The sequence below is a fragment of the Giraffa tippelskirchi genome, chromosome 4, assembly GCF_054371585.1.
Source record: "Giraffa tippelskirchi isolate mGirTip1 chromosome 4, T2T-mGirTip1v1.2.pri, whole genome shotgun sequence".
NCBI lineage: Eukaryota > Metazoa > Chordata > Mammalia > Artiodactyla > Giraffidae > Giraffa > Giraffa tippelskirchi.
This window is the reverse complement of record NC_137278.1, coordinates 138,227,416-138,253,792: the sequence shown is the minus strand read 5'-3', so window position 1 is coordinate 138,253,792 and position 26,377 is coordinate 138,227,416. Positions and strand designations below refer to the sequence as shown.

Below are 26,377 nucleotides of genomic sequence, written 5' to 3'. Positions count from 1 at the left end.
TGACAAAAATTTAGCTTAAAATATTACTGCTCTTAAATGAAACTATAAAAACAAAGCACTTTCTTCTCCTTTCTCACATATTATGTTATCCATCCCACTTAGTTGTTCCTTCCAACTTCCTAGGACTTGGGAAGGAAGATGGCACCTCCTCATGTCTATAACGGTAACATCTGCATGAGGAAAATGTGTTAAAGTATTTAAAATGAATCTTGTGTATTCGGATGCCCTGAAAAATAACTACAGAACCTAAAATATAAGCACCCCAAAGTGCTCAATGCAGCAGACAGTAGATAAGTTCTTCCAGGCCATCACAGGGCCTCAACAGGAACTGCTGACATCAAGACCTTCGCACAAAGTGGATGGCTTTGACTTTGAGAAGTATGTTTTAACAACAAGGAGGGAGGTTGTCATGATCTTCGTTTAGTTCACTTGATTGCACTTCGGCAATGCAAAAGCCTTCTGTGACCCAGGTCATCAGTAACTTCCATGATGCTCAGGGGGAGGCCTCAAGGAAGTGTTTTCTGTTGATTTGAGTGTTTGCGTATATATGCCTCTATTGTTAATGGCTATCAAGTAAAGAACTAAGTTTTAGAATGGCTTTAAGTCAGAGAGTAGAAAACAAGAATTCAGTGAAAGCTGAATGAGGCAGCCAGAAGTTTCTATGAGACTTTTCCTCCCACTTGATAAATTTGGGTCCCATGCTACTATCACTGTTGAAAACCATTCCTTACCTTCACACTATGTGCAAAATTGTATTATCTCCATTAGACGGGCAAAGAAGATTTGGAAGATTTAATTTTAAGCTAACTGAGGGCAGGGATTATATATCTTTGTAGCTTTATATTTTATTCATTAAAAGTTTAAAATAATGGAAGAAATAATTTGACAAGCTCAATAAATTTAAAGAAAACATTAGGTCTGCCTCCAAGATACTGATAAAAATACTTAAACTGAGTCACTGAATAAAGCTAATATATATATATTTTTTATTGTTAATGAGCTTGTTGTTAAAATGTACTTCTACAAGTCAAAACCATCCACTTTGTGCAAAGGTCTTGATGTCAGCAGTTCCTGTCGAGGCCCTGTGATGGCCTGGAAGAACTTATCTACTGTCTGCTGCATTGAGCACTTTGGGATGCTTATATTTTAGGTTCTGTAGTTATTTTTCAGGGCATCCAAATACACAAGATTCATTTTAAATTCTTTAACACATTTTCCTCATACGGATGTTACTGTTATAGTCCCTTGTGAGAACATGTGTTGGATGTTAGAATAAGACTTAAAGTAACAAATTTACTTCCTTTCTAACGCTTTAGAAAATTTTAACCCTCAGGAATAAATCCCTAATTAGGTGAATGAAAATTGAGATCTGGATAAGTCTTAGGGAGTAAGTGAAAATACATCAGGGAAGCTTTCTAGCAGAGATCTTCCTCTGGAGACCCATTCTGTGGAGGTGGGGGAGGGGGGGAGGGAGGTTGTCAGGAAACCACCATTCTCCCCTTACAGTCTTCCAAGTTACCTGCTGCCATGTGCAAGCTGCTCATAGATAAAGGGATTCTTAGATGGAGAATGAAGGCAAGTGGGCATTGGGCCAGTAATTCTGGGAAGCAGAGCATTGAAATAAATGTAGAATTGCGTGTTTGTAAGGAGAGATTTGAAGAAGGGTATAACTCTATGGCTATCAAAAACAAGGGCAAAGATTGAGCTCATTCAAAATACGTTTCCTTTTCTAGACCTGAAAGATATCATTAAATCAGACTCCACTATTCTTGCTTTGTCCCTCTGCAAACTGGATTCTCCTTGACCTACTCCAGTGCATGCTTCTGTATTCATAGTATACTTTTATATATAATTTCTCATGCATTGTCTCATCCTATACTTAAAATAGCGTACGAAGTAGGTGGTATCATCAGTTTATAAATCAGGAAAGTAAGACTCAGAAGGCTTATGGGTATATTTTGAATGTCTTACAATGAGTAAGTCTCAAGTTTGGGTTTTTGTTCCTAAATCTCATGATTGAGTCATCATATGTGCTTCGCTAGCCTGTATGTTTTTTCATGGTCAGGATCTTCTTTCCTTCCCAAGTCTTGTATATTATCACTATCACCTTGTCATTTAAGTATCTGTAGTTCAGTCAAGCTGAATGTGTTCCAGGTCCTCAATTTTGCCCCAGTTCCTCTTACTTATGAGTATTTACTTCTGTGTTCTTTGCTTCTGCCTGTAATATTTTGGCCACCATTTTTTGTAATTGACTCTTAGTCAATCTTCACATTTCATTGCATGTTTCATCATGTCCAGGGAACTTTAATGGCCAACCCTCTCTATAGTCCCCTCCACAGGGTCTTACTTGCCCTCCATCCTCATAATGTTCTGTGTTGTAATTTTATCACCCTCTGATCTGTGAACTATAGGAGAACAGAAGATTCTATTTTATTTAGTGTCTGGCTCATAGTAGGTGTTAAAGAGTTATTCTTTTGACTGATTAATTGAAAAGATGAATGAATGATGAATTTATTCAAATATATTATTCAAATATACTCTATCTTCCAGCCAGTTTCCAAGTCACCCTTATTATTTTCTTAAATGTTTTAGCATATTAAGAATAAGAATTAATTTGACTCAAAGGTGAGGCCTGCCTTTATAAATATAAAGCCTCTTTAATCACTCTGTAGCCTTCTAAGAGTAGTAGAAAGAACAGATATCACTTTGAGAGGAGAGGAGACAGAGTAAATTTTGAAAAATCTCATTTTGCTACTTTTCTCCTTCCACTTTTTCTCACTACCTACTTTTCAGCCTTGGATTCCAATGGGTTCTATTTTTAGTCTACCCATCAAAATTTGTGAATATTTTCTGTGAATGATTTGTTACCTATACAGAGCTAACTCATAGATCAAAATAACAATAAAAATGCAAATACACACAAGTTTCCCATTATGCAGAAAAGGCATTTGAATTTTTGGTCCAAACATATTGGAATCTTAGACCTTGATGAAATCAATTCCCTTGAGATTTTCCATCCATATGATTAGTAACATGTTCTTAAAAGTCTTTCTTAGATTTGCAGTCCTGACAAGCGTCTATGAAAGCTTGAGCCTACACTAGTAGGGATTTTTTAATCCAAAATAATAAAAACTTCTCAAGGCTTCTCTTTTTTGAATTATGTCCCAATTTTCCATGAGTGAGCTACATAAAATCTTGCCATATGTTCCTCTTCATACATCTGAATAGAATAAGGTATTTATAAAATGATCTAGGTATATTTACTGACTCATGAAAGACATTAGTTTCTGCATACTCAGATAACTCTCTATCTGGCATTGTTTGATTTACCTAGACAAGTGAAATGTGGTTAAAACAAACCTATAGGGTCTTACACCATGAGGCCTTTAAAAAAATTTTTTTTGGCATGGAAAGGGTCTGGAGAGCAGCTGGCTACCAGCTGGAGTCTCATACTGTTTTATTGAAGTAGAATTGGGACTTTAACAAGCTTAATTATAACAAGACTTCACCTGCATCACAGAACCTGTTACATTGCCCCCACCCCTTTTTTCACACATTTCTGGTTGTTTGGAAACCTGTTTTCAATATTTCCACCCAGACCACATTTGATCTGAAAGCTTTACTCTTGATTTAGTTGCCATGGCATAAAAAGGATAAATTAAATCTAGCTACTTTTGTGTAGGTCAGATCAGGAGTGGTGTGAGGGAACTTGGAGATGATGGTGTTAAGTGTAAACCTGACTTAAGTGTTAGTTTTGGCTTTATCTTCTTTTTCAAGGAACTGGTGAGAGAGCCATGTGTCCATATCATTAGTTCATGTGTCCTGAGGGTTTACCTTTATTTTGCTTTATGATTCTCTTAAGCATATTATAAAATGTAAGCCTCGTATCTGATTATAGGCACTTCTAAGTACTTTCTAATGGAGAAGGAAATGGTAGCCCACTCCAGTGTTCTTGCCTGGAGAATCCTGTGGATGGAGAAGCCTGATGGGCTGACATCTATGGGGTCGCACGGAGTCGGACACGGCTGAAGTGACTTAGCTGCAGCAGCAGCAGCAGCAAGCACTTCCTAATGTGGCTGATGTAGTTCCTAGCACACAACTGACACTTTGGAGATACCATCAAAAGCTTGACTTACTGGAAGTCTGTATGGATTTGCAGAAAAAGATTACTGATCACATATCTAAATACTATATTATAAACTCTTATATTTTCTTGTAGTATGAATTGCTAAATGATGATTAAAGGATACTATTTCCTTGTATTGTAAACAAATATTGTTAATGTCTTTAAGATGATGACTTGCGGATTTACAATTAAATTTCAAACATGAAGAGAAAAAAGTGATGAGAAACTCTGATTGGTGGCAATAGTAATAGTACAATGTGAAAATGTTGGTAAAAAGTAATAATCCCTTGTTGTTTTTGTGCTAAAAGATTTTTTGATCCTGGGCAACATGGAAAGGCACAAGGCCTACATGAATAAATTAGATGTTAACATGAATGAGTTGACCCTTTCAGATTTATGTTTATAGCTTTCTTGTCCTCAATAAGGTAATTACACTTCCATTTGGATGTAACTCTTGGGATTAGAGATATTTATAGCTGTTGGAAAAGGAACTGACTCAATCTAATAACACTATTGAAATAGACAGGGTTTTCTAAACTGAAAATTGGATGAAAGAATCACCTATGATATTTACTATGTACCCAATTTTAGGTTTCACTGATGCATGGTATTCAGTGAGAGACACGGAAATGCCACATTCCCTTAGACAGTTTTATGAGAGAGCGTGGTCCTATAATAGAAGAAAAGAAAATTTCTTACATTATTATATGTATTATTAAGTCTGTTTCTAATATCTTAATGGTTAAATTCAATTTCTCTCAAGCCCTGAGGTTCAAACTCAAACATTATCTCTTCTTTGAAATTTCTTCTGACTGCTCTTCCTTATAACCTCCCTCCTTCTCCCTCCAGAAGGATTACATCTCCTTCGTCTCTTGTAACATCTCTGCTAACAGTGCATTCCTCTTCTCTTACAGCACTTCTCACATTGCATTGTAATTATTTGTTTACATGTCTGTCTCTCTCTCCAGACTGAGCTCTTCAAAAACTGAGACAGCGTTTTATTTAATTCACTTGGTGTACCCACAGCCTGTCAGTGTCTGGCACATGATAGGCAAATAATAAATGCTGAAAGAAAAAAAGGGGGGAATTAATGAATGAATGTAAATTATTGTCATCTCTGATTTATTTGGCAGTCATATCACTGAGTGCAAAAAGAAACGCCCATCTTATTACTCCTTCAAAGTCATGTATTCTTGTCTCGAAAACTGCAGGGTTTAACAGTCTCTTCAACTCAGCTTGCACAATTCCAGGATAGTGGTAACAGCACTGTAATCAAATCTTAAGTACTTCCAAATTGTTGCAAATTGTACTGTATTGTGATCCTGGAGTCTACAGGTGTGGTTTTTGGTTTCAATTGTAAAACTCATTAAAAAAAAAAAGTTGATGTCTGGTTGATAGTATAAAACAATATCTAATGGCTAGACTTTTAAAATTCATTTTATTTATGGATAGTTTAAATTAGAATTTATACTTAGGAAAAAAAGACAGTTTGTTGAGTTATTGAAGTGATCAAGCACCCTTATTGGTAAATGATACACTCACTCAAATACCAAGATTAGCACTCACAATGGGTGAGCAAGTAGGATGGTAGCTGAAAAGTCTGCTGTGTATGAAGTTCATCTTCTGAACAAACGTTTTAGTTTCAATAAAAATGAAAATGCATTCCACTCAGAAATTCCACATACATGTAAATGTTTGTGTATTTAAGAGAAATTTAATTATTCCATTTCATCCACTTACACTTGAGTCATTAAAGGATATTTGATAATGGATAAAGGGACCTTTTTCTTGGCTCTACTCTTTATTATTTTAAACTCCCCAAGACATTTTTTTTTTTCCTGACTTGAACAAACTTAACCAGTTATATGATCTGACAGTAGTACAATTGCCACCGATACCAATTTTGCCTGAAGAAATGAAAAAATTTCATTCACTATCTTGGGTAAATTATGCCTGTTAGGTTGTACTATTTTATAACAAACTTTTGGAAAATTAAACAACATATAAAATTGCAACATGAATCTTTACAGATCTTTAAGAACAAAGATCGTGATTTCTTATTTATGGTTATAATATCAGGACCTAGCAGAATGCCTCAGACAAAACAGACACTAAATATTGAATATGGATTAGTTACTGAATGTGTCAACAAATGTTACAGGATGACTTAAAATTTGTTTAGTGATGAAATCAGCAGAGAGGAATGCAAAGGTCATTTTTGTATTTGAAGCATGTGAAGAATTTCAATAATTGTGCCAGGCTGCACAAAGCAAATACTTGATTTACATGCAATGCCTCTTTCCTGCCCTGGAGAGGAAACAGGAGGGTTGGTCTTACTTAAATAGAAGAAAGCAGAGATTTAATTAATATGCTGGAGTTTCTAATTAGCCAATACTGGGACTGGGCTTCCCAGGTGGCACAGTGGTGAAGAATTCACCTACCAATGCAGGAGACACAAGAGACCTGGGTTTGATCCCTTGGTTAGGAAGACCCCCTGGAGTAGGAAATGGCAATCCACTCCAGCATTTTTGCCTGGAAAATTCCATGGACAGAGAAGCCTGGCAGTTTACAGTTCATGGGGTCACAGAGTCGGACAGGACTGAGTGACTGAGCACTCAATCTTGGGACTAGAGGAAGTTTGTAATGGGAAGATGAAAAGAGTTTACTCTTTCCCTTTTCCTAATATTCTGTTAAACTGAACAGCACAAAGTGGTCAGCAGGGAAGGGGCAACAGTTTCCACATTCCCTAAATCAGCAATTTTTCTCCTCTGATCTAGAATTTTAAAACTTTAGAACCATTGGCTGGGAGGGAGTGTGGCTCCAGAGCATGCTTTAGAGTGAATCATCACATCATTGAGTCGGCTGTGAAAAGGAACAAAATTTTCATTTATTTTTATCTAAAAATTTTAAAAAATGAGTTAAAGCTTTTCTCATTCTTCGAAAGTTTTTTTTTTTTGTAAATTTGTTCAGCATACCATACATACAGAAAAGTGAACAATGATATGTATGCAGTTGGATTAATTTCATAAAGTGAACACATTCAGGTAATCAACACAGATCAAGAAATAGGCAGCAGCAACCCCAAAGACCTGCCTTGTACCTCCCATCCATGACTTCTCCTTGACAAAAAACTCTATCCTGAATTCTAGTGCCATTTACTAGTTTTGCCTTTTAAAAATTTTGCCTAAAGGGAAAATTTTGGGTATTATTTAGTAGCTGGCAATTTCCTACTCATCAGTGTGTTTATGAGATTCATCTCTGTTGTTACCTATGGGTATAGTCTATTCATTTTCAGTGTCACCTATTATGAATATATCACAATCTCCATTCTACTGTTGGTGAGCATTTGGGTTTTGTTGCCATCAAGTGTTAGCTGTCACAAATAATGCTATAATAAATAGTATTATCTACCAATATTTTGAGCATTACTTAAGTAATGTTCAAAATTCTCCAAGCCAGGCTTCAACAGTATGTGAACCGTGAACTTCCAGATGTTCAAGATGGATTTAGAAAAGGCAGAGGAACAAGAGATCAAATTGCCAACATTCATTGGATCATCGAAAAAGCAAAAGAGTTCCAGAAAAACATCTACTTCTGCTTTATTGACTAAGCCAAAGCCTTTTATTGTGTGGATAACAACAAACTGTGGAAAATTCTACAAGAGATGAGAATGACAGACCACCTTACCTGCCTCCTGAGAAATTTGTATGCAGATCAAGAAGCAACAGTTAGAACTGGACATGGAACAACAGACTGATTCCAAATTGGGAAAAGAGTATGTCAAGGCTGTATATTGTCACCCTGATTATTTAACTTATATTTCTCTTAGCATGAGAAATGCTGGGCTGGATGAAGCACAAGCTGGAATCAAGATTGCCAGGAGAAATATCAATAACCTCAGATATGCAGATGACACCACCCTTATGACAGAAAGTGAAGACGAACTAAAGAGCCTCTTGATGAAAGTGAAAAAGGAGAGTGAAAAGTTGGCTTAAAACTCAAAATTCAGAAAACTAAGATCATGGCATCTGGTCCCATCCCTTCATGGCAAATAGATGGGGAAACAATGGAAACAGTGACAGATTTTATTTTGGGGGGCTCCAAAATCACTGCAGATGTTGACTGCAGCCATGAAATTAAAAGATGCTTGGTCCTTGGAAGACAAGCTATGACAAACCTAGACAGTATATTAAAATGAAGAGACATTATTTTGCCAGCAAAGGTCCCTCTAGTCAAATCTTTGGTTTTTCCAGTAGTCATGTATGGATGTGAGAGTTGGACTATAAAGAAAGCTGAGTGCCAAAGAATTGATGCTTTTGAACTGTGGTATTGGAGAAGACTCTTGAGAGTCCCTTGGACAGAAAGGAGATCCAACCAGTCCATCCTAAAGGAAATCAATCCTGAATATTCATTGGTAGGACTGATGTCGAAACTCCAAAACTTTGGCCACCTGATGCGAAGAACTGACTCATTGGAAAAAAACGTTGATGCTGGGAAAGATGGAAGGCAGGAGGAGAAGGGGATGACGGAAGATGAGATGGTTGGATGGCATCATCAACTTGATGGGGATGAGTTTGAGTAAACTCCAGGAGTTCTTGATGGACAGGGAAACCTGGCGTGCTGCAGTCCATGGGGTCACAAAGAATCGGACATAACTGAGCGAATGAACTGAAATGAACTGAACTGAACCAATATTTTGGATGGATAGATACCTAGGAGTGGAATTCCTCTCTTTTAGGGTATGAAATATTAGGCTTTAGCAGATGGCATGAATAATTTTCCAAATGGGTTGTATCAGTTTATACTCCCAATAGCCATTTTATGAGAGTTCCAATTGTTCCATACCTTCACTAACATATGATCTAGTTTTACAGCACTTCTTTTGCATATAGTGACATTGCTCTGTGGTTTTAATTTCTATTCCCCTTATGAATAATGACTTTTAGCCTTTCTAAATGCTTAATGACCACTTAGATACCCTTTTCTTGCTAAAGTTTTTGTTGTTGCTATTGGTTCATTTTTGTTCATTTTTGATTTTTGGTTAGGCTGTTGGTTCCTCTCCTTAATAATTTGTAAGAATTATTTACACTGGTCTTTTACTGATATGTGTTACGAATATCTTCTCTATCCCTGTGGCTTGTCTTTTCACTCTCTTAATAATGAAGCACTGCTAATCTGTCTTGTGAAATGTCATTGGCATCCTCACTGCACGCACATGCATGTCAGGTAGTCATCACATACAGAATGTGCCTGTGTAGAGAAAGAATTGAGAGGAGGAGCTGGATAGTGTGCTTAACTGCAGTGCATACACTTGAACTTTTCCTTTCAATGTATTGTTACACATTACAGTTTAGTATATGCATGATTAAATAAACAATGATTTATTATCCAGTTTTTACTGATCTTCACAAAATGGATAAACATCTAAAATATTCTTGCAAAACAAGTTTAAATTGAAAATTATGTTTATCTAGTAAGCATTTGGGCACTACAGGAAAATGTTTGATCTGACAATTCTTCTCCAAATGTGAGCTATTTCTCAGGTAGATAATGAAAACAGCAACTTGATAATATCCAAGAAGCTAGTAAAAAATAAAATAATCAGAAAAGTTATTTAAAATAAAGATTTGTGTCTACTTTAGTAAGACGTTCTAATATAGCAGTCTTGGTATACTAAACTATACAGTCAACATGATTAGCAAAACATGGTTACATTTCCCATTCTTTAACATTGTACATGTGCATACTATATGTATAATTTATAAATAAATTAATATACATTCCCTGGGATCATTATTGAAGTAGTTCGGAGCCCTCTTCTAGAAAATTTTTAAAATATTGATTTCAAAACTAGGTAGAACCTTACCATGCAACCTTCAGGAACTCTTGAAATTTTTTTTATCATTGTTGTTGTTTAGTCACTAAGTCATGTCCCACTCTTTGCCGCCCCATGGACTGTAGCCTGCCAGGCTCCTGTGTCATGGAATTTTCCAGACAAGAATACTGGAGTGAGTTGCTATTTCCTTCTCTGTTATCATTGTTAAGACCTGGCTATTTGAAAAGCATGGCAGGGAGTTCACAGTGCACATAGGGGAGGGGAGGTGTCTGAAACAGAATTCTGATAGTTTTGTAAGTAATAGAAGCCATTGTTATGAAATCTCCATTGCTCAATAGAAGCTGTCCTGTTCTCAGGTGAGGGCTGATTCCCAAGAATAGAATATTCCTGCAAAGGATGGTAGGTTTCACATTGCAATGTGGGGTTCAGAGACTGATCATGGAAGCCTGGGAGTATCTAACCATGTTTTAACAATGACAGCAAATCAACTAGTAGGAGCAGTTGCTACATAGTGGCAGGTGGAGCTTTGCAGGAAGAGGCCAGTTCTCCATAGCCACCATAAATCCTAAGTCCGCTTAGACAGATAAGAATTTCTTTTCTTCTGAAAAGTCTAAATACAAAAATAAAAGTAAGTAATGAAAAAAGAAACATGATGGATATACTTTTTTCCTTTTCATCAGATTCTGCAGCTTTTGCAAGTTTTGCTAAGACTAACTGGGCAAACAATTTTGTTGATGGGTATTCATTACAAATGTCTCCTTTCATATGATGAATGAAAATAGCCTCAAGAATTACCTAACACTTCCTGCCTGTTGGTCGACCTGAGAGAAGCCTCCCTGGGTGGACAAGTTTTCAGACTCTCCAGGGGAGGGCTTTCCAGATCCTGTCAACAACCCCCTGCAGTTGTTTTTAGCTGCACATTTGGCGAATGTTTTTCTTTCAGCTGGGCCTCACATCATTTACTTGGAATGATATGTTCTCCTCTCATTGCCATCCCAAATGCTGTGAACTCTTGGGAAGAAAATGCTATGGAAATGTGAAGCATTATTTTAAGAACAAAATCTCTGTAGCTTCTAAGCTTTTGCTAAGCACTGCATCTATAGGCGCTGTATCTGCCGCATCTGTTTTTGTGTGTGGGAGGCACACTCTATTTATCACTGGGGTGAGTCACTCTTAAAGGAGCATAATCTACTGGAGCTTTTGTGTTTTAACTGCTCTCTGGTCAAGTGAGCTGTAGTATTGAAGCTTTAAGTGTTACATATCTAGGCCTCTTGGTAGCACCCTGCCAAGAGCAACAATAGCTATAGAGGAGAAAAATCTCCTTCCTTTTATTTCCTCTCAGTCTGTCTTTTTAATGATATTACTTCAGAGGCAAAGGCAGTGTGGATCTTCAAGGGGTACTGCCATGAAAGACCAAGCCATCCCACACCTGTTCTGGAATTAGAACAGCTAAATTTGGCAAGGCAAGGAGACACAGAGACAGGATGAAAAGAACCAGAGATACGACAAAACACCAGTAAAATATCTCTAACCAATCATTAAATATCCACCGTAGTTGAAATTAGGGATTCTAAGTCTGGCTCTCAGACTGGGTCTTTAGTAAGAAACCATTGGTGTATATTGCTGATTCCCTAAAGATATTCCTTTAGTTTTCCCGCAGTCAAAAAAAAAAACCCAGTAACTTTGACCCTCTTTGCAGTGCTATCTTGAAAGCAAAAGTGAAAGTTGCTCAGTCGCTGACTCTGTGACCCCACGGACTATATATACAGTCCATGGAACTCTCCAGGCCAGAATACTGGAGTGGGTAGCCTTTCCCTTTTCCAGGGGATCTTCCCATCCCAGGGATCGAACCCAGGTCTCCCATATTGCAGGCGGATTCTTTACCTGCTGAGTCACAAGGGAAGCCCAAGAATACTGGAGTGGGTGACCTATCCCTTCTCCAGCGGATCTTCCTGATCCAGGAATCAAACCGGGGTCTCCTGCATTGCAGGCGGATTCTTTACCAACTGAGCTATCAGGGAAACTTGGAGGCTCTTAAAAAATCTTTTTCTTTATAAATCATTCATTTGTACAAATAATATGATTTTCTTCAACTCTGAAATGTTTGTTAGGTATTTCAGGAGCTATTGATATATTGTACCCACGAGGTAAGCACGTCTTTCAAAAGAAAATATGTAGCTTGATAGCTTTCTGAAGTAAAACATTCCCTTCAGTAGAGTATATGTTAGGTTTGTCTACTATATCCTGATACTTGAATAAAAATCCTCACCTGGACCAACATAGCTGTACGACCCAAGTCATGAATCAGTTAGAACCTGGTCTGTAGGTGGAACAGAGGTCACAATACCATCTCACATATTAACTTGTTGTTTTACCCCCAGTTCCTACCTTCACATCCTGCTCAAAAAGAAGAAGAAATGTAATCCAAATGATCCTGTTTGCTGCTTTTTAGAGAGAGTAGTGCAGTCAGCTTATAGATACAGGATTTAGTTGACCCCTGGATATAGTTTTTTTTGTCATTAAAATTGTGTGCAAGGCGGTCTGGGTCATCGGTTCAATCCCCACTTATGTCCAGTTATCTTTAACAATATGGAGATAACCTTTTCCATGGCCTAACTGGCTTTGTGATGAGGTAATTTTATGATTCTGTCTTGTTGATTTGAGAATATAGGAATGTTCTCTTTTAATTCCATTCCAATGAAGGTATAGGCAACTTCGTCTTTATTCTTGTTTTTGACAGCTTAATCTTACTCTTTCTTTTGGGTTTAAGTAATAGAATTCCTCTTAAAATGTAAATGCAATTTTGAAGCCATCAAATATTATACCACCACCAACCCTCAAATTTTCCCGAAGGATTTTTTTCCTAAAGAAATGTGAGGGAATGAAACTCTGGAGAAGTAAGCAGGGGTGAAGACGTAGGAGGCAGGAACAAATATAGTACAGTCTCTGCAGAGGGAAGCAGAGGTTACCTTATGGGGCCAGGAGAAGCAGTGGGGCCTTGGTTTTTCTGATTACAGAAAGATACAAATATTGCAAGATAGAGCACATAAGAATGTCAAGGGGAAATGTGCCTAGCTCTGCTTTCCTTTTCTTTTATCTGCTGTGTCATTGGGTGATGCTGGCTGGAAAGAGAATCAAGGAAGGAAGATGGGTAGCTCAAAGAGTATCTCCATCACCACAGAGGAGAAATACTGAAAGAAGCTGGACTTAGGTCAAGAAACTTAAAATAAAAGTGTTTAGAACACAATATCACAGATATTATAGATTGTGTAATATACCCATCCTTGTTTCTAGAGCATAATAATCATTCATTGAAAGTCCTCCTTTTCTTCCTCTCACTTCGTCCTCCTTCTCTTGCTGTTTTCACTGCTGGTTTTGTTACATATTCTCATTACTTCCTCCTGCCTTTACTCCCCACTGCTACTGTGCAGGTCTTACCCAAATGTTAAGGTCATTTCTCTAGTATTTAAGTTCTGTCTCTTTCACTGAGCTTTCTCTAATCCTAACCCACACAGACCTCTTGTTTGGGGATTAATACTTAGTTGCCCACTATCTTAAATTGTTCCTTGTTATTTCAAGCATTAGTTAGTATTATTTAATCTTGGTAGTTGAGCAAGGTGAGGGATACTTTAAATGCTGAAACCATATCCCTATTTGTTTCTCCGTATTCACTAGGATAATTATAACAATGTTGAGCATATAGAATCCCTAGAAAACTGTTTTTCAAATAAATTCCAGGTATTTAATCAATACTGTTTGATTGGCAGTTTTCCCTCTGCATGTTAGAAAAACGTATACATTACTGTACTGTGATGATAAAGAAGAAGTGGATTTATTCATATTCATAATTTACTTGGCAAACTCATATTTGGGCCCTGCCAGGTTGAAACTTATCCTTTATTTACTATTCTGTCCAAAACAAATAGAAACAAATGAACAAAGGAAAATACCCAGAAGAGTAAAAAAATACAAGCAACAACAAAAACAAAAATCACAAAACATAATAAAAAAAAAAAAACACCAAAAATTTAAACATTCACGAAATGAATAAAAATAGTACATTTATAAGATCAACATAGATAATTGAGTATGGATTGCAACTGGGAAAGAATGACTCAGTCAAGGTTGTGTTTATTATCCTGGAATTGAAGCAAATATTTGAAATGAATTAATAAAGAATAAAGCTACATCTGACTGTTTTCCACATAATCTATTTTAGATCAAGAGTACTTTGTGGCAAGAATATGAAATCAGTTGAGACCAGATGACCTTTGCAAAGAATTGTGGCTGTTTAACTTCATAGTTCACTTCATATTATATTTGAGACATGAAAGAAAAATCTTACAGTCCCCATCTGCTGAATTATCCCTCATCCCCTCCTTCAAAAGTCATACAGAAAACCACTCTGCCACAAAGCCCTGGAGTGGAAGACGCATACAAATAACCTACTCTGTCATATTCAAACAGTGAAACAGCATTTTAACTCTTGAGTAATTCAGGCAAACAAGAAGACAGTTATGTATCAGCAGAATCTTTCTTTTTCCTTTAGATTAAAACATTTTTTTTCTGACTGCCCTCATAGTTTGTCAAATCAGCTTGAAATAAATTACATAATAAGGAATGACATATCTTTTTATTTTGGGTCTGTGTTAAGGACTTAACTACCACAACGTATTTGATAAGATATGCTAAAACATACCCATCCAGATTCAATTATAGCTTCTCTTTGGTTAAAAATAAACTTCTTCGAAATGCTTGATAGCAGAATTCTTCCAAGCACTGGTATAGCCAAAACTCTTGATGGCTGAGTAGTAGGGATGTCTCCAAAGCTGAAAAAACACAAAAAGAACTGTTTAGAGAGCCCTTTCTTCCTCCATCTGGTCCTGTTTCTCAGTGATTCCCAGGCAAAATGTAGCTGGAAGAACATTAACACCAGTATGTTCCAAATAGCTGCCTAAATGGAATAGTTTATGGAAACTCTACCTCAAAGATGTTCCAGTCACATGGTAGAGTTTGGGCTTGGCATTGTGCAATGTGCTTTTATGTTTGCATCTGTGCATACTTCTTTGCGTTGTGAAGTTGTTCTTTCTCTAAGTGTTCTGCTCCGTTGTACCTGTGGAATGTGCCTACCACTTGTCTCTGTAGGACAAAATTATCTTTTTTTCATGCTTATTTTTCATCTAATGTAAATATTGCTCTCTCACTAAGAATATTTATTCCCATTTTCATTTTCCTTGCAGGTCTCGCCTAAATTGACCTTGAATAAGTGGGCTTGTATGAGAGCTGGCTTTCTTTTGTACTCCATTTCTTGATCAATGAACCAGGTGTGTGAGCAACTATGGTGTAAACTAAACAGAAGAACACTTTATTTTACTTTATTTTTACATGTTTGTACTTCCACATGATAATATAACAGTTGGAATTGAAGGACCTTGCCCTTGGAAGCATCTCCCATTTTTATCACTTTAAAGCCATTATTTTCCTCTATGTGACCTTCCTTAAAACATCACTGCTCTTGTCTACGACACCCTATAATTTATTTCAAGTTATATAAATGATTTGGCACAAAAGTTCCCTTTCCATGTGCTCTGCAATCTTCTTCGATAACTTCAAAACTTATGCTTTTTACCTTGAAGATTCCTTTATTTGATTCCTTTCCATTCCTGATTCTGTGGACCTGTAGATCCATTTTTGATGAGTCACTCAGCCTGAACTTTGTCAGTCCAAGTCAATATTTTTCTTTACAAGTTCTTTAATTCAGCACTTAACTGTTTCAACCAGTTTTTTACCTGCCTCTTTTCCCCATTTAATCCAACTTTTATTTTCAGTTCTCTTTGGTACCAGTACATATTCAAACGGTGACTCTTGTCTCTCTTTTCTGAGCCAGCCTTGTATCCACAGCCAACTTTTTCGGTCGGCCTCTCCGATTCTTCTTTCTGCCCAGCTCATCAACTCTCAATCCTGGATAACCACTATCAGTTGTTTTCCCTGCCTTTTAAGTTAAATTTTATTTTATTTTATTTTTGAGTCTACAGAATGTTTTCAATGTCCCTTAACATTGAAACTTTGCATCTTAATTCAGTTTTAGCATCCAATTTAGAAGTATTGTTTCCTTTCACCTCCCAATACTGTCATGAGACCCCACTACTTTAGGATGAAATACACATCAGATCTGCCTACTTTTTCAACTCTTAATCTTTATTCTCCTATGTCTCTTTCTCCTCCACTTTTCTCCAATTTAAACTTCATCTCTCGAAATTCTGGACTCTAAACGTGACCAGTGTTTTCAGGATATTACTATCACAAGGATCTGCTTTTTGTCTAATATCTTCACTTTATACCAATCTGTAGACACATGTGTTTGAAATAAAAACAAAAGCAAAACCAAGGCTCATTCATTTAGCAAATATTTATTGAACTGCTGCTCTACTTAGGCACTTTTATAGGTATTTGGGATGCAAGGAAATAAGATTCAATGTACAGAGAATGTTGTGTGCATTTTCTTTTTAAAATACCAGTTAAAATTCTTTACTTTCTTCAAAAACTTTTCAAATGTCCTAAATTCACTTCCTCTCCTTTTATTCTAACCATTCCCATAGAAGTCGCTTATGTCTGGCTTTGCTTCCATTGATACCATTCTCTCAAGTATTAAGATAAAATGATGACTTTTTTTGTTTTTTTAGAAGATCTTTTCTCTGTTCTCATTCTCTTTGTTCACTTCACTTTGTCTTCTATTCTGTTTTCCATTTTTCTGGTTCTCCTTTCATGTCTCAGACTTCTTATCTCCTCTCTCACTTTAAGTCTGATTGTTCTTCAAAGTGTCATAAATCCTATATTTTCTTTTTATTCACTCTATCAAGGATTGACAGTAGGAAATCTTTATATTGATATGTGTTAAAGATTTCTCACTGTCATTCCTTTGTCCTGCTCCTAAAATTATATCTCAGCTACTAAAGTTATATCTTGTACCTCCCCTGCAGCCTATAATTGAAATGGCCTATCTGGTGTTTCTGTTTGAATCCCCTGCCACATCTCAAATTCAACACGATCATAGATGTGATATAGATCTGAGACATTGAATTATGGAAGGACAGGAATCCTAACTGGGATGAGGGCACACAGAAAGCTAACTTTTCTATTGAGTCAGCCCTAGCAACATGAGTGGGAAATGTCCCAAAGGCATTAGTCCAGTAGATATGGTCATTTTCAGGTAAGGCCAAATCAGTGGGTCTAAAACATTATTAGCAGCAGTTTGGGGAAAGGGTAGACGTGTGGAAGCTGTTTATACTTAACAAGCCCTCAATTCATAGTTAGATATATGGAAAATATAAGACAAATATAGACAAATGGATGAGCAAGAAACATGGGAAGCATTATGTATGCAGCTTGTAGGTAGAATTCCTGGGAGGGTCCTAGAATAAAAAGCAAAGTCACAGAACAGACTACATATAGACTGATGGTCAAGGCAAAAACCTAGGTATATGGATGGTGACAATCGAACTCCATAGTGCTAGGAAGAAAGAGAAGGTGTCAGGAGAAAGGTGTCTTTTAGCTGAATGACACCATGTGATACCAGGTTAGCTTCTGATAACTGTATGGGAAGAGCCAAGTTGTTGATGAACTTCCTGTGCTATTGCAATTCCTGTTTTACTGGACATCTCTCAAGTATTGACACTATCAACCACACATTAAATCTTTCGTCTCTACTGTGTTAACATCAGTGAGGGGGCTCTTTCAGGACTCTTCTGTATTTTCTTAGGTATTTCTTAGTCTTCCTTGTGTACTGCTCCTCTTTTTGTATTCTCAAATATTGGTTGTTTCCTTGGGTTTCTGTCTTTGGTCTTCTGACATTCTATCTTTACTTTCCTTGGATTAAATTCATTCATTTTCTTGATTTCAACTACTGCTGTATCCTGTTTCTTTGTAATCAGGTTTGCAGTTCTCACTTGATCTTTGGACTCACATATTTAACTACCTTCCAGTTTAGTCCATTGAGATGTCTTACTCATCATGTACAAATACAATATGTTCAAAGTGGATTTGAATTTTCTCCCTCTCTCCAAACCCACTCTTTCTTCTGATGCTTCCTGTCTTAATTATTTGCAACATTATTCATTTATTACTCTAGCCAGAAACTGAGTCATCCTAAGTCACTTCCTCTCCCTATCTCCCACATACAACCTACCAGCCAGTCCTACCAATTTTATCTTATGATTATTTCTCAATCTCTTATACTCTCCCAGTTGAGTCCATCATAATTGTGTACCTGGAATATTTCCCTAACCAAATCTCTGCTCTTCCTGGTTGCTAAATGGCTTCTCCACATTACATTGCCCTTTAAACAATCTGGATGCTGTATCTGAAATCCTCATCTGGCCAGGTCACTTTCATACTTCTAACATTGCCATGGTTCGCCATTGTTTACTGAATCAACCTAAGCTTCTTAATACAGCTTAAAGACTTTTCATGAACTGGCTCCTGTCTGGGCTCTTTACATTATCTCCTTTTGTACCTTACCTCAAACTATTTGCCTAAAACTTATCTCAAGTTTTGTTTTTATCCACTTATTTCCCAAACATGTACCTCTTCTTAAATCCATGATCATTTTCTCCAATCTTCTAGATCAACAAATACTCATTTACTTTTCTCACCAATAACTCAGTTACTCACTGAATTTGATTACTTTTACACCTGAAAGTATCTCTCAGATCTGGACCTTCCATTCTATTCTTCTTTTAATATTTCTTTTCTGAACTATGAAAACATCTTGATACTACCAGGTTTAGCTTTCTCAGTATTTGAAGGCCACATTCTGTGTTGTGACTTTGGGTTTTCCTGAAAATATTTCTAAAATTATTGAACATTTATGGAGGAAAAGAACATATTACAAATATCTTTATATCTATCTATTGAGAGATGTAACACCACTGGATTCAAAGTAAGTATTTGATTAATACATAATTATGAGAAAAATAAGGAAAGTTATGACCAACCTAGACAGATACTTTTGAACTGTGGTGTTGGAGAAGACTCTTGAGAGTCCCTTGGACTTCAAGGAGATCCAACCAGTCCATAATAAGGAGATCAGTCCTGGGTGTTCATTGGAGGGACTGATATTGAGGCTGAACCTCCAAAACTTTGGCTACCTGATGCGAAGAGCTGACTCATCTGAAAAGACCCTGATGCTGGGAAAGATTGAGGGAAGGAGGAGAAGGGGATGACAGAGGATAAGATGGTTGGATAACATTACCAACTCAATGGACATAAGTTTGGGTGAACTCCAGGAGTTGGTGATGGACAGCGAGGCCTGGCATGCTGCAGTTCATGGGGTCTCAAAGAGTCGGACACAACTGAGCAACTGAACTGAACTGAACTGAACTGATGAGAAATCACATAGGTAGGTAGGTAGATAGATAGATAGATTCTTGTTGCTGTTGTCTGGTTGCTAAGTCATGTCCAACTCTTTTGCAACCTCGTGGCCTGTAACCCACCAAGGCTCCTCTGTCCATGGAATTTCACAGGCAAGGATACTGGAGCGGGTTGCTGTTTCCTTCTCCAGGGGATTTTCCTGATCCAGGAACTGAACCCATGTCTCCTGCATTTCAGGCAGATTCTTTACCACTGAGCCACCTGGGAAGCCCAGATAGATAGTTAGAGGTAGATAAATACATGGTCATAGTCAGTCTGCCAAATTTATGGACATGGGGTAACACTTACTTCCCTGTAAGTTTTTTGGTGGCTTAATGTACTAGCATAACATAAGGATGGAATGTCTTTTTCTTCCTTCTAACAAAGAATCATGGAACATTTATTGTAAAATTTATTATAAAATGTTTGTCTAGATAATCTCCATGTTATTCACACTCACCTGCTTGCCCACATTGTGTGAAGCAAAAGATGTTTCAAAATTATCTAGGGTTTTATGAAACAGATAAGCAGCTGACTCCACAAAATTTGGGAGAAAACTCAAGAGAATCTTTCTTTCTGGTGTTTCCTATTTTTGATGTGACTAAAAATACTGTTAAAAAACAACTTTCTGGGAAGTAGTTTCCATGAAAGTTCTCTTACTTTCCTTTTTCCTTCTGCCAATTCAGGGAAAAAAAGCTGCTCCAAATTCAAATCTTAAATTGAAGCCCAATGAACAACTACATGCTTTTAATAATTCAGTAGCTTCATAAATGGTCCCTCAAGGCATGAACCTAACTGCCATGTATACTGTTAATGAGAATGGGAAACTTGGAAAGAGAGTGGAGAAGTGAGCCTGCTTTGTAATCAAAGATGGTCTAAAGATGCCCTCTGTTTCTCAGTTTAAGTAGCAATTATAAATAGTGACTACTTACTATGTTCAGAAGAAAGGTCTCTGCTTATTTTGTGGAAAGATACTGATAGCTTTCACTTTTAATCAGTTCATTTTGGGGGGCCTGCTTGTCACCATATCTCTTATTGGACACTGAATCATAAAGACTCATATTTCAATTTTTTACCAACCAGAGTCATTCATCTGGTGGCTTCCCCTCACATCCGACAGCTCATGCATAATCCAGATGTAACACAAGACCAGCCATCCTCGGCCCTGCAGCCATCCGCCGTAAGTTGTATTTGCAGCAAGCACTGTGTCTAAAAGTGGAGACTGCCTTTAATGTTGGCAAGCTGATGATGGGGAAGAAAAAAGTGTCTGAGTTCTCAGAGAGGATAACCTTATCTCGAGTGTGAGTTTGTTTGGAATGTCAGTAGACAGTCTGAACAAAGGAATTCCTTCTATGGTGAAGACGCGTTGCCTTTTGAATTTTTCACTGAAGAACTGAATTGAAACAACGGTCTCTGGGGGAAGAAAACAGAGTCAAATCATACTTTAGATCATTGGCATTTACAATTAGGATTTTTATTTTTCCTGGCAACCCAAATTGTAGGTATATACCATTTTGATTCAATTATCTGCTTTCAACATTTTTCCCATACCACCAATTTTGGCGGTCTAGACAGTGTGGTTGCTCTCTGGTAAGTGGGCTTCTTTCTGGGAATTGATTTCTTTTGGATCATTGAAGAAGTGTCAGCAGACCTGGATAACTCTTCCCACACATTTCTTTTGCCAATATATTTCAATATCTATGAGGCCATAATAAATTAATACATCTGTATCATATTAATACTACATTAGAGCAAAGCAGCAGTAACATGATCCAACAGAAACATTGCTCACCCCCTAAGAGTTTCACATGGCTCCGCAGGACCAAAACCATTACTGTCAACTCCAGCTCACAGACTTTATGTCTGTGTAAAAGCAAAATAGACAGTGTTCTGGATGCCTCTGAGTCGTATAAGCTGTCTTGTTCTCAACACCAACACTGCTGTCCAGAGATAAGGAAAGCAGACACCCAGACTAGTTACTCTGTGAGCTCTGCCTTTTTTTTTTTATAACCCTAAACATTCTCCTCTTTAGCATTATTAGTTTGTCATTCTCTGGATAATTGTTCATAAATCGTTGCTTAAATTGCTCATGACTCCAGTGTTTCTTGCCAAAAAGCCTTTCACTGAATATTAGATAGATTTTCCAAAATAGTTTACTCATAAGATACTTGGATTTCAAATTTTCAAAATCATAGGAAAAAACATAAAGGAAAAAATTAAAGCTTTGCGTAATAGCCAAGTTTGCTGGATACGATTTTTATTTTCCAAGTGCATAACACAGATGTATGAATCTTCACTGGGCCCTTTCTTTCTAACTGCACTCCTAAACATCTATTTCTTCTATTTAGTTCAGTCCAAGCATAGCACATTTCTTTTTTATGGAAGCTCTTTTCCCAAAAGTTTCCAAAGAAAGAAATACCATAACTTTGAGGGTTAATTAACTCTATTGTTTCATAAAGACTTTATAGGGACTAACCTAACTTTATGCTGCATTGGAAATCACTGTCCTGTGCTTATTGCCATCATAAATAAAAATCAAAAACAGCTGCTTACCTCTGCTTATTCTTTTTCACATCCTTGAAATATGTTGGTAGCTTTGCCCCTTCATATTTCTGCACTAAATAGACCCGTGACCTTAAGTCAGAGAGACAATTTTCCAACCATTTAATCATTTTCATTGCTCTTCTTTGGATCTGCTCCAAATTCTCCTTCCTTGGGTAGGCCCTCCATGATCAGAGTGTTGCAGTGTAGGCTCCTAAACAGTGCTGACTAAATAGGAAGTTACTTCCTTGGAGGCTCATAGCATGAGCTTGATGTCATTCTATCCATGTGGCTACATCTAGCTTTATGCAGTTCCACTATGTGGCAATCGAGACAGACTTTTAAAAGAAAGTTTGCAATAAGATTCACCATCAGAGAACTTCCTGAAAAATAATATATTTTAAATAGTGTCTGTTTTCAAAATCTATGTTTCTACAACTGTAATTACTGAGAACATGATGTGAAATGAAGTACACAATATCCATTTATTTATTCACTCATTCTTTTTCTTTTTTTTTGGTTGTGCTGGGTCTTAGATGCAACATGCATCTTAGATCGCTGACCAGGGATCAAACCTATGCCCCCTGCATTGAGAGCAAAGAGTGTTAACCACTGGACCACCAGGGAAGTCCCTACTTACTCATTCTTTCATTTATTCAAGAACATTTGTCAAATATCTTGTATATTCTGATAGTCACTGGGGATAGAAAAATGAATACCATACCTCATCCAACTTGGCTCTGTACCTTGAAGAGAGACAGGATAAGCAGTTTGGCCTTGGAAATTGTGGTCCACCATTTACTAGCTGCAAATCATCAACACATACTTACTTTCCTTAAACCTTAATTTCCCCATCTTTAAAATAAACATAATTTCTGTCTCAAAAGGGATGACAAAGTTTGAATAAGAAATACATATGACTAGTATGATAGCAGCTTTCTGTTATTATGTTCCAGGGCCTTTCATATAGCAGACAATTTTATTTACCGACTGAATTAAAAGAATAAATAAATAAGTGAGACATATTTGAAAACTAATTATTACAGGAAAATAAAATAAACATTATAGCAAAATTATGAACAAAATCTCATGGGAGAACAGAGAGCAAACTCTTAAAAAACCTATTTGTGGAGACTCCAGGAAATAATAATTAAATGGTGTAATTAAAGTCAAGTAGATGTTTACTAGGTAGAAAATGTGGGGAAGGGCATTCCATACAGAAGAAAGAACATGTGTAAAGGTGTTTAAACACAAGCAAATATGGCAGGTTAAGGAATGTGAGAATTCAGGTGCATTCTGAATGGGAGGGTTGGATGAAGGGCTTTTGCAAACAATAGGGCTGGAGAAGTAGGTTTGGGTAGAGATGAAAGTCACAAGGGTAAGATATTAGAATCTATTCTTCAGGCAATAGAGAGAAAGTGAAATTTCAAGCAGACAAATGAGGTTCAAAGAGAATTTGGAAAAAATAAGTAGGAGTATAATTGGCATGGGGCTTCCCTCATAGCTCAATTGGTAAAGAATCTGCCTGCAATGCAGGATACCCAGGTTCGAGTCCTGGGTCAGGAAGATCCACTGTAGAAGGGATAGTCTACCCACTCCAGTATTCTTGGGCTTCCCTGGTGGCTCAGCTGATAAAGAATCCGCCTGCAATGCGGGAGACCTGGGTTCGATCCCTGGGATGGGAAGATCCCCTGGAGAAGGGAAAGGCTGTCCACTCCTGTATTGTGGCCTGGAGAATTCCGTGGACTGTATAGCCCATGAGGTTGTAAAGAGTCAGACACTACTGAGAGACTTTCACTTCACTTCAGTTCATATAACTGGCAAAAGTATCAAGCATGCAATGGAAAGAAAAGAGACTAAAACAGAGATACCAGTATGATATAAAATCTGTTGACATGATCCATGGATGAGAGGAGTAAGGTCTGAATTAACAGTGGCAGCTGGATAAGATGTGAATAACAGTGAATCATGAGTTCAGTTTTAGTCAAGTAGCCTAAGACTTGCTCTACAGACTTGAAAATGAGGATCTGTGGCTTGGAAGAAAGGTTTGGAGCAGAAATAAACTTGGGAGCTGTCAACCTACAGATAGCAATTGAAGTTTGAGAGTGGATACAGTCTCTTGTTGAGCTTGGGATCCTTTCTGGTTCCTACCTAATTGCCATTCCTAATCTATATCATACTTACAAAAAAATGTTTTTCTGTCAAAATATAAATTACCTTAGAATAGTCTCTTTGGTATAATTTAATAATATTTCTTTGTCCATTTGTTATTAACTCATTTAAAATTTCCAAGAGACTAACCGCTTTACTAAAGACACACTTCTGTTTTCAGATCCACCTGCCTAAAGAAATCTGCCCCAGAATCAGGACTATATTGAGTGCAGTTTTTCTTTCTTAAAGCACCAATGACAGGAATATGTAAGAATACTGGGCTCCATTATATAAGCAGGGAACTAAAATGGGAAGAAATGATTATGTCTTGAGGTGTCACTGGAACAAAAATCATTGATTAAAGATCCTTTTGCAACCATTTACAGCACACGATCACTACATCAATTCTATTCCTTCTCAAATCCAGATCTATCCCAAGCCCACCTTCTCTGTCTTCCAAGTCACAGTAAAGTTATCATGTCTGACTGGAGAGTGTAGGATTGTTCTGTCAACATTGCCCTCCTCAACCTCAAATCTTTTTGTTAAGCAGTCATATGAAGAAAAGAAAGAAAAGAAACTGAGCCATTGAAAGACAGAAGCTCTTGGCATCTGTCAATCAGCTATAATCATGCGTAGGATACTTTCAAATGACATCATTTCTACCTTATTGTTACAGAATATTTAGAGTATTAATTTTAAAAACCTATAAATTTCCTCGAATTTTTCTAATTAAAAAAAAAATCTGCTTTCTAAGACTTTCTGGAATTTTTTTTAAAATTTCAACTGTGATTGGAATCTTTTATAAAATGAGACCTTCTTATTCTTGTCCTACATCTTTTTTTTTCTTTTTTTTTTTTTTTGCATCTGGATAAAGAATAAGGGACAAAACATTGTTGCAATTAAAAGATAAAGTTCTAAAGTGAAAGTGAAAGTCGCTCAGTCATGTCCGACTTCTTGGGACCCCATGGACTGTATCGAATTCACCAGGCAAGAATACTGGAGTGGGTAGCCTTTCCCTTCTCCAGGGGATCCTCCCAACCCAGCAATTGAACCCAGGTCTCCCACGTTGCAGACAGATTCTTTACCAGCTGATCCACAAGGGAAGCCCAGTTCTAAGGTGTGTCTAAAAATTATCTTAAAAAAGTAAGTTACAGATCTAATCTAATCAGGCAATAAGAAATCATTTTTTTTATAGTAAACTGTCTTTCTAATGTCCTATTGTTCCCATACTCTAAACACCCACAGTATCTGACATAGCAAGCTTTTTCTCATTGGAAAACATCCCATCACTTTAAGAATAATTCTTTGCATAATTAAAAGCATATGTCGTGGGCTCCTTGACTGAAACTTGTTTGGAAATCATTTTCCATATTAAAACATATTTCTCTGGATTTTCCTCTCCTAGCAGCCTAGTGATTCATTTCTCCTAGCCTCATTCTCTGGTGGATTAGATGGTAAAGAATCTGCCTGCAATGCAGGAGACCTGGGTACAACCCCTGGATTGGGAAGATCCCCTGGAGGAAGGCATGGTAACCCACTCCAATATTCTTGCCTGGAGAATCCCTATGGATGGAGGAGCCTGTGGGCTAAAATCCATGGGGTCAGACACTACTGAGAGACTAAGCACAGCACACACAGCCTCATTCTCAGCGGTAAGAGCTTGTTGCTGTTCAGTTGCTCAGTCGTGTCCAACTCTTTGCGACCCCGTGGACTGCAGCATGCTAGGCTTCCCTGTCCATCACCATCTCCTGGAGTTTGTTCAAACTCATGTCCATCGAGTCAGTGATGCCATCCAATCATCTCATCCTCTGTTGTCCCCTTCTCCTCCCACCTTCAATCTTTCCTAGCATCAGGGTCTTTTCAAACGAGACATCTCTTCGCATAAGGCGGCCAAAGTATTGGAGCTTCAGGTTCAGCATCAGTCCTTCCAATGAATATTTAGGACTGAATTCCTTTAGGATTGACTGGTTTGGTCTCCTTGCAGTCCAAGTGACTCTCAAGAGTCATTTCCAACACTACACTTCAAAAACATCAATATTTTTGTGCTCAGTCTTCGTTGTGGTCCAACTCTCACTTCCATACATGGCTACTAGAAAAACCATAGCTTTGACTATATGGACCTTTGTTGACAAAGTAATGACTCTGCTTTTTAACTAGGTAAGAACTAGTTAAAACTATAAGTGAATTATTGTGAATGTGTGTTTGGATGCTAGTGCACCAACTTAAGGAAGAGAATGACTTTGCACAAAGAAGTGATTTCAAAGGTCATAGTTTCACACCCCTTCGATCAGTTTTCAAAAAACTAATTCATGAGA

The 26,377-nt window shown here is 37.3% G+C and overlaps 1 long non-coding RNA gene across 1 annotated transcript in view; it reads left to right on the top strand.

Moving 5' to 3' along the window:
- Positions 1–26,377, top strand: part of LOC145544598 (uncharacterized) — a 104,742-nt gene that overhangs the window by 72,081 nt on the left and 6,284 nt on the right. Inside the window, exons 6-7 of the long non-coding RNA XR_014081483.1 lie at positions 15,203–15,286; positions 20,454–20,550. This is a non-coding gene — a long non-coding RNA (uncharacterized LOC145544598). The remainder of the gene's footprint in view (positions 1–15,202; positions 15,287–20,453; positions 20,551–26,377) is intronic.